Source organism: Nannospalax galili, unplaced genomic scaffold (assembly GCF_000622305.1).
Source record: "Nannospalax galili isolate Female #2095 unplaced genomic scaffold, S.galili_v1.0 scaffold1225, whole genome shotgun sequence".
In the NCBI taxonomy this organism is placed as follows: Eukaryota; Metazoa; Chordata; class Mammalia; order Rodentia; family Spalacidae; genus Nannospalax; species Nannospalax galili.
The window spans coordinates 965,459-974,911 of record NW_008352717.1 but is presented as its reverse complement, the minus strand read 5'-3'; positions in this window follow the sequence as shown (position 1 = coordinate 974,911).

Sequence of the window (9,453 nt, the reverse complement as noted above, 5' to 3'; positions counted from 1 at the left end):
TCTGGTCAGTTTCAGGGACTTACTCAGATTGAGTTGTTACTTTGTGAGTCTTAATGAGCCTCCCTTTAGAACTTTCTGAGTGTTAACAAGCCTTAGAAGAGATTGCTATTTAACAACTGAGCCAGCACATATTACTAATATGAAAACAAAGAAATTGCATTCTTTAAAAATATTTTACTATTTTTGTGTGTATGAGTGTATTGCCTGTATGTAAGTGCACCTGTGTCATGCAATGCCCAAGGAGGTCAGATCCCCTGGAACTGGAGTTATGGTTGGTTGTTAGCCAGCCGCCATGTAGGTGCTGAGAACTGAACCTGAGTTATCTGCAAGGGCAGCCATCTTAACCGCTGAGCCATCTCTCCAGCCCACAAAGCAATTTCTTTGCAATTGCAGAGCCACACTGTGTCTTATCCAGGACGGTCTGAGTCGGTCCTATGCAGTAGCAAGTGTGGTCTCCCTGGAGCTCTGGGAAGCCCTAGCTGTTTCCTGTATTTGTAATTTCCATTTTCTGTTGCGTCCTCCTTAGTGCTCTGAGTCAATCCTGTTTACACCAGTAACATGTTACAGCACATAACACCCTATGCTGGAAGGACTTCGTGTACTAAAACAAGCTACTGTGTGAGCCTCTGGGTCAGCAGTCAGCATCTTTCTCTCGTGTAACAACCCCACCGATTAGGCTGATGAGCCTTTGCTTCAAAGGGGAAAAGAAATGAGCGATTTCAGTTCCATTTATACAGAGCAGGCAAATTGTGAATTTAGCATCAAGGAGCAGCAAATTGATAACGTGGACAAACAAATATAAATCCACAGCAGAGACACTGTAAAGATTTGTCACATTCAAACAATGAATCGTTGTGCAAGAGTAAGAATTCATGAGGGCTGTCGAGGTGTCCATGTGTTAGGAGCACACACTGTTCTTGAAGAGGATCTGAGTTTAGTTCCCAGAACCAATGTTGGGCAACATATAACCATCAGTAACTCAAAGTCCAGGGAATCGGATGCCAACTTCTAGATGCCACAGGCACCTGTCCACACAAAAGCACCCCCGCACCTACCACACACACACAGACACACACACACAGAATTTTTTTTAAAGTCTTAAAAAAGAATGAAATGAACCAATATACACATGTACATATTTTGAATGAAAGAAGTCAAGCATAAAAATCGTGTTTGTACACACACTTCCACTCATATAAAAATGGGAAACTAGTTCCTCTGGCTCATTGGCTGGCTTCTGTTGATGTGTAAGACAGCAGGTCAGGTCACCGTGTCAGGGGCCATCTGGAAGGAGCCGAGTGGAGGTGGCAGACCATAGAACTGAATCAGGTGCTCTTCACATTATGTCTGAGTGTAGTTCATCAGGACAGCAGTGGCTGAAGGCCTCAGGACCATGGCTGTGCTGTGGCTGGGGCTGTAGTGGGGTTGCCCACTCTTTGTATGGGCTGTCACTTGGCGCTTTCTCACTGTGGAAGTCGTCCTCCCCACTTGGCAGCGTCCAGCCAAGATTAGGTTTCTGCATTGCATGACGCTTTGTTCTTGGGCGTCTCTCCCTTGTCTCCAGGTGTTTTCTTGCGTCAGGGTGATATCCTGAGGCAAGACATTATCATGCTCAGTATTGTCCTGAACATAAGATAGGCCCTTTGCTGATCAAACCATGCCCGTGATGGATTCACAACCATTTCAGCACTGCTGTGCTGGCTCCTTGTACTCTGAGCTGAGCTTTGGGACTAGAGGCTGGGCAAAAGGACCAGCACCTGCCCATTGGCACACTGCATTTGGGAAAAAAAATGGTTTGGCTTTATTTAGGAAGCAAACCATGTCCATTAAGCCTGATGTACCAACTCTGGGTGGAGACCTGGTAGTGTCCAGAGAGTTCACAGTGTTACCTCAGAGGATGTGGGGAGGAGGATGTGGGAAGGACAGGGGTGAGGAGCACTGCAGCCAGGCTTTCTGTTGAGCACCCCTGGTTATCCCTCACTGGCTGAGAGAGCCTCGCTAAACCTCTCTGTGTTCAGATTCCTCATCTGAAATCGGCGCAGTTCCCTCTATCTAGTGAGTTGGTAAAAGCACTAGATGGTATGTGATAAGAATTCATAGCTTTAAAAATATATATGCATCTGTTTATATATTGTATGAGTTTTTTGACTGCCTATATGTATGTGTACCACATGTGTATCTGGTGCCCACAGAGGCTGTGAAAAGACATCAGATCCCTGGACATGGAGTTACAGACACTATAAGCCAATAATAAGTGCTGGGAACTGAACCCAGGACCTCTCCAAGAACACCAAGTGCTATTAACCACTAAGCCATCTCACCAGACTCAGGTTCAAGCTGTTGATATGTGGTAGAAACTCATGTTCTTGTGCTGTTGGGATTTTTCACCAATGGCAATGTCCACCTGTAGAGACATGAGTGAGTCCAGTGTATCATTACTGAACAGTACTGATCCAAACCTCTGTCTCTCCTGTTTACCCTGTGTTACTGCTTCCTTACAGATCAAGGTATTTCAAACCAGTGGCTGGAATGTGGCTGGACTTGGAGGCTAGTTTCAAGTCCAAGAATTACCAATGAGGGCCTGAGACATCCCATGGCCCAGAAACACTGAGATCTTTCAAAAGTTTTGTGTCTGTCTTTAAGAGTAGCCTATTAGTTTAGTACCCACTCGTGACACCTAGTGTCGGTATTCACAGAAAAGGCAGGTATGCCTGGAGGATTGATTCAGTAAGGCCTGTTCTGCTTTGGAGCTCTCCACCTAATCTCTCTAGCCCAGAGTTCACAGAACATTCTGTGAGCGTGAAGATTTCCAATCATTACTGTGTACATGGTCCTAGACACCTAGATAAGATATCACAGAGTACAATGGGTTCACATCTTAGTGAAGGAAAAACAGAAGAAGGAGAACCAACACATAAAAGAATGCAGAATGGTGCTGTGGGTGGCACGAGTAGCCCGGTACGGTTGGTAGCCTATCTGTGTGAGGGAACGTTTAGGGGTTGATTGGGTGACTTTAACCATAGAAAGGGGCCCTGACCTTACGGGTACTCTTGTGCACCAACTTGTGAATTTGAGCAAACCACCTTCAAAATAACAGAAGCATGCTGTGGAGTGAACAGATTAATCTGGACAAGAGAATATGAGATTACAGAGCCTTGTGCTCCAAAGCAGCATTACACAAGCCGTACACTGCGTGAGCGTGACACACTATGATACAAAGGAAACCAGGGTGTGTAAAATCATAGGGAACTTTGTTACAGAACTTGCCTAAAACTTTGTTAACAAGGGTTCAAATCAAAGGAATCAAATTAAGTGAAACCAGAAGAATTTTTTTCTAGGAACTAAATGCTAGAAAAACAAAAGAAATAATACAGTTGAACTCAGAGCAGCCTTTCTCTTGAGGGAGGGTTTTGAACTGGGAAAGATGGTTGGGCAGTCAAGATTGGTCAAGCTGATGGTCAAGGTCAAGGTCATAGTTGGTTCTGAAGCTGTTACTGTACTGTTAAAACGTTTCCAGCCATGTGGAGATCAATCTGAAAAGTGACCTACAACCCAACTGTAGCCCTCCAGATACAAAAGTGGTTTCTGAATGTAGCGAAGCCAGAGCCGGCTGCTTAGTAGGATTCCATTTTTCAATAGAGGAACAGGATTTACAGAAGGAACGGAAAGAAATGAATCTGTGTTGTTAGATTCTACCAGTTCAGTGGTTAGTCCTTCCGTGATCTCTTCACACCTTCCTCCAAGCTGGGTAGATCATGACTCGCGTAAGTAATAAAGCATCTCTGGTTTTCTCTGATGGCATGAGGAGGACAGCGTCTTTCCAAGCTGCAGAGACCACTGCCCACCTGGCTGTCATGGTATCTGTCCTTCCATTATGGGAACCCATGTCTCTGAAAACTTTGGGGAGAGTAAAGAGTGTGGTAGCACATAATGTGTGTGCTGATATCTTGGAGGGAACTCCTCATTGTAACATTTCAGGTACTGACAGAGTTCTGACTCATCGGCCAGAGCAGTTGTCATAGAGTGTCAGGGAGAGCTGCTCAGCCAGGAAAGAGGCTTGGGGTGGCCAGAGGGGTGCTATGGGTTGAGATGCTGAAACAAAGGAGGATTGTTGCATCCTTCCATCCCTTCCTCTTCCCACCCCTCCTCCTTTCACCGTCCCCGCCTCCTTTTTCCTCCCCTACCATGTCCTCCCTTCCCCTCCTCTGTCCTCCTCTCCCTTCCCTTGCCTCTCCTTATCTCCTCTTGTGCCTTGACAGTAAGCAACTTCTCTTGACTCTAACCTAAGCCTCTCTGCCTGTCTTTACCGAGAGTGCCCTCTTTACTGAGGCCTTGACAATCAGATCCCTGTTACTCCACCCATGTGGACATTGGTAAGGAAAGAAAAGCTCTTCCAGTGCTGGCCCTTTGCGCCTTCTGTAACCCTCTGGCCTCTGACAGCTGATGCCTGGGAGCAGATGGCTGAGAGTGGCAGCAGGCATCATCTTTCACGTGACAGCTCTTGTGCTGGCTTTCTGAAGCAGGACATAAGCCCTGTGGTGCCAGTCATAGAACGCTAGTGTGGGTCTGTGAAGTCTGGGTCTCTCAGGCCTTGACAACAGCTATGTTGCAGGCCCTTAGTGTCTAAGAGTCTTACCGTTAAGGACACAGCTTCTAATTCTCCTCGTTTAGTTTCCCGAGCTGTGGCCTCTGCTGCCACCATGACCTTTATCCCTCACCGCCTCTGTCAACACTGCTTCTCTCTACTAGTATCCTTGGACTTTCACGTCTGTGGCTGTCAAGGTCACTTTGGAGTTCCTGTGGCTCTGCCGTCAAGGCTTCTGGATGCTTCTGTGACCTGGACATTACCATCGTGAAGGTGTTCTTTGGTCTTAGTGACACTGCAACTACTGCTGTTTCCGCAGTCTGCTCCTATGGCTCAGCCTCAAGTGGCATTCTGCTGCCGTGGCTCTGCTGTCACCAAGGCTACAGCATCTCCCTGCCTATAACCAGCATTCCAGAAAAGACCCCCGGAGAGATAGGCCATTTATTGCAGCTAGTGGAGTCAATGTCTTACAACTGGCTCACCAAGTGAACCCAACAGCCCACTTGTATCATCAGAAAAGGAATCGAGCCCCAGTCTCAGCAGACTTTCCAGCCAATGAATTGTGTTTATGGGAATCATCACAGTGCCCCTTCAGTGCTCGCTCGACATTCAGTGTTCTAGGTCACCAGAGCCAGGGTCCTATCTCTGGTTTTGGTGGAAGGTTGCAGGGAAAGTCTGGGGCAAGCTGTTTGAAATAGTGGAGGCTAGTCTGAGGTGTCAGCACTTACATGGCACCAAATTCTGTTAGCCCCTGAAAGGGTATCTGCAGTAGCTTGCAAGCTGCTGGGCAGCAGAATTAAGAACATCAGTTTCCTAAGTACACCTATTTACCTGCCTGTTTTTATAGGATAATCTTTCAAATACATTTTAATTTTTGCACCCTGGAGACTTTAATGGGACAAGTCATGACATCAATATACCCTTGCTATGGTCCCAGTGCAAACATGTGGTTTCTTTGTAAAGGTGCTGATATCTTTAGGAATTACAGACTTTTTGTCAGCACGTGGATTCTCTTCAATAAAGTTCATTTCCTAACCAAGCTATGGTTTTTAATAGCTTTCTCTCCTGTATTTTGCCCTCAATTGTACTGCAAACTTGTCTAAATGCGGTGGCTGATACCCATGACACAATCCGAATTGTGCCCTGCTTTGAAATTTTCTCTGCCCAAATTTTGAAGTCTGCTTCACTCAGATTTCCAAGACACAAGCAAAACAGTCAGATTCTTTGCAAGAATATAATGTCAATAGCCTCTGACATAATTCCCAGTAAAGCCTTGCTTCCATTTCAAACTGCATGGACACATTATGCACTGTCCATATTTCTATTGGCATCATTTTTAAAAAATATTTTTTATTAATTTGTTTTTATTTTATGCGTGTGAGTACTTGCCTGCATGTATGTAAGTGCACCATGTGCATGCAATGCCCACAGCCGCCTGAAGAGAGTATTCGATCCCCTAGAACTGGAGTTACAAGCAGTTGTTAGCCACTGCGTGGGTGCTGTGAACCGAACCCAGGTCCTCTGCAAGAACACCCAGCAGTCTTAGCCCCTGAGCCATCTCTTCAGTTCCCTCTGTTGGCATCCCTGTATAAACATCCAGAAGAATTGTCCATAGCAATGTGTTTTTAGCATTCCATGTTTGCTCGGGCCTGTGTCACCAAATTCCTCCAACTTCATTCTATGAAACTATTTCAGACCCTGAGAGTCCATGGTCAAGTTTAATCCCAACATTGACTTTCATTCTCTGGAATCATTTTCTGTGTCTCTTCCTTTTGTATTGCTGTAGCACAATACTTGTCAGAGCAAAGTGAAGGAGGAAAGATTAATTTTGTCTCACAGTTTCAGAAGAATTTCAGCCCACCATGGGGGACAAGGCATGTTGGAATTCTTGTCAGGGGAATGTGCAGCAGAGATTCTGCACATCATGGAAGACCCGGAAGCAGAGAACATGTCTGGAGCCAGGGGTAGATACAACCTTCAAGATCAGCCTAGTGATCTACTTTCATTGACAGGTCCCACTTTTGAAAGTGTTCAGTCTTCAAAGTAGTCTGAGAAGCATTCAAATATGAATTTATTAGAGACATTCCACATTGAAACCATAACAAGTGGGTTCTGGGAACCAAATCTGATCTTCTTCAAGAGCAGCCAGTGCTCTTAACAACCAAGCCCTCTCTCCAGCCCTGGTAACGTTCCTTTTTAGTATCTGCTTAGTTATTCAAGACTAGTTGGCTTTTTCTTGAAATGGATGATGGTGGCCCGTTAGAGATCCTGTTCACTGTGTATAAAAAAATTCAGTATATAATGCTAAGCCAGAGTGTCTTCCAGATTTGTAAAACATCTACAAGAACAATGAAGGCAGCAGTTAAGGACTGTAAGGAAGGCACCCTGCATGAGTGGGAAGAGGCATTCCCAGAAGCCATAGGCTGTTGAGTGAAAATTCCAGTGTCAGAGGTAGACTATCTCATTATGAGTTGTTTTTCAGAGAGGTCCTGAGGGCCCCCCAAACTACAAGTTATTGCCATTAATATTGGTTGCACTCCAAACCTGGATGTCAGTCTCTGTTCCTGAATACAGTGCAGGGCATAGAAAAATCAGGTTGGGACTGAGATGGACTCTCTCCCTGGTGGCTGGATTTCACAGTGTCAGAATGCCATCATGGAGACTGTGGGGAGGAACTGCCACTAATGGTGTTTTCCCTTCACAGACTCAGCATTCTACAGTATCAACATGCCAAGTGAGATGTGCTCACTGATGCAATAATGGCATGGCTGTTATGGGTACAGCAAACTGTTTTCCTGTCAGATTTAAGGCCTGTCCAACTAGAGGGCTCTCACATCTGGCACTGTAAACCATGGCCAAAGTTCATGGGTGGAGAGTTCATAGTCCCCAGCCGGGAAGCAAGTGCTGTTATTTTGTCAAATGGATATGATGTGCCTATCAAATTGCCTTCTGAAACAATTGTGTTTATGCCTAAAGACTGCTGATCCTGTCAGCCTCAGTTAGTAAAGAAGGAAACTTCATTTACACAACGGACTACTGCAGAGACTCATACCTAGCTAAGTTCTTCAGAATAAGTGACCGTTGCTGTGGCATAATGACCCGTTACTCAGACACAGATGGGGAAAAATAATAAGACATTGTTATTTGGGCTGGGGAGATGGCATAGTGGTTAAGAGCACTGGTTGTTCTTCCAGAGGACTCAGGTTTTCTTCCCAGCACACACATGGTGGCTAACAACCATCCTAACTCCAGTTCTGGGGGATCCAATGCCTTTTTCTGACCTCTGCGGGCAGCACATGACACAGGTGCTCTTACACAAATGCAGGCAATACACTCGTACACATCAAATAACAATAATAAATAAAATATTCTTTATGATATTGTTATTTATATCACCCTCTGTTCACTGAACACTGAGTAAATATAAGCCAGAGGATGCAGAGACAACAAAGTATTGTGTAGTCATTTTAATCTTTGGAATCGCCTGATACCAAATTCTCAAGGCCCCTCTCCAAGGTTTTAAACACAGTGACTGTTAATAGGGAAAGGAGACTCGCTAACCTGCAAAGCTGCCTGCAAGCTGCCAGGGAGCTCCAGGGATGCAGGTGAGGTGTAGCCCATGCTGGGATGGGCTTTTGGTGAATCACGTGCCTTTGGGTCATCTGTGCTCCTGCTGCCTCACCCACATTTCTGTAAATAACCCCAGTGAACTCATTGGTTCACTAAGCCACACTTTTCCTCCATGTGCCGTCATTATCTTATCTAGGCCGAATAGATATTCATGTTTCCCTGTACACCAATAGCCTGTTATAGCTCATCATGCCATATGTTGGCAAAACTGTCAGCTGTTCAGGAGCCTACTGTGTGAGCACCTTATGCCAGGTGACCTTCTCTCCTGTGATAGTTTTCCAGTTCCTTTCATTGACAAACCTCTGGCTTCAATGGGGGGAAAAAAGAAAGAAAGAAGAAAGAAAAAGATGTTTCCAGTTCCATTTTCAGAGATCTGAAAAACTTGTGAATTTAGAGATAAGAGAAAACAAATTTATAACCAACAACGCTCAAATACTAATTACCAGCAGAAGCACTATAAAGCTTCAGAAAAGGAATTGACATAATGAGGACGAGAGGCTTGAATGATACTCAGTAGTTACGGGCTCTTGCTGCTCTTCTATAGAACCCAGGCTCAGTGTCCAGCACCCTCATTAGGTGGCTCATAACTGCTTTTAACTGCAGCTCCAAGGGGATCTGACACCCTCTTCTGGCCTCCGCAGGGACCTGCACATATGTGGCATATATACACACATATCCCCACATACACATAAAGAGAAAATAAATCTTTAAAACAACGGGAATGAATGAACTGGTATAAACAATGTGGAAGTATCTCACACAGAATTCTGAATGGAAGAAGCCATGTGGGAGAATCTCACACACAGAGTTTTGAATGGAAGAAGTCAGGCATAAAAAGCACTCTCTGCATGATTTCATTTGTGTACAAGACAAAACCCACCAAAGCGAGCTTTGCTGTTATGAAGGTAACTCCGTTTTGGAGGGCATGTAACTGTGGGTGATGTTGATGCAGACATAAATGGTGTCTGGGTGCTAGAGAAATTCTGTATCCCAGGGGCTGGCTATGTGGGTGTACTCATTTTATGAAGATTCCTCGAACTTAATGTTTATAATTTTATATCAACTTTACATATGTGCACACAAATGTATTATCGATAAATGAAAATACTTAAAACAAGGGGATATTTGCATGCTATGTGATTACTATGGCATTATTCATCATAGAAAAAAGGTAGAGGCAACATAAAATGTTCATCCATAGATAAACAGATAAAGAAAGTAGGGGATTGGGGATGGTG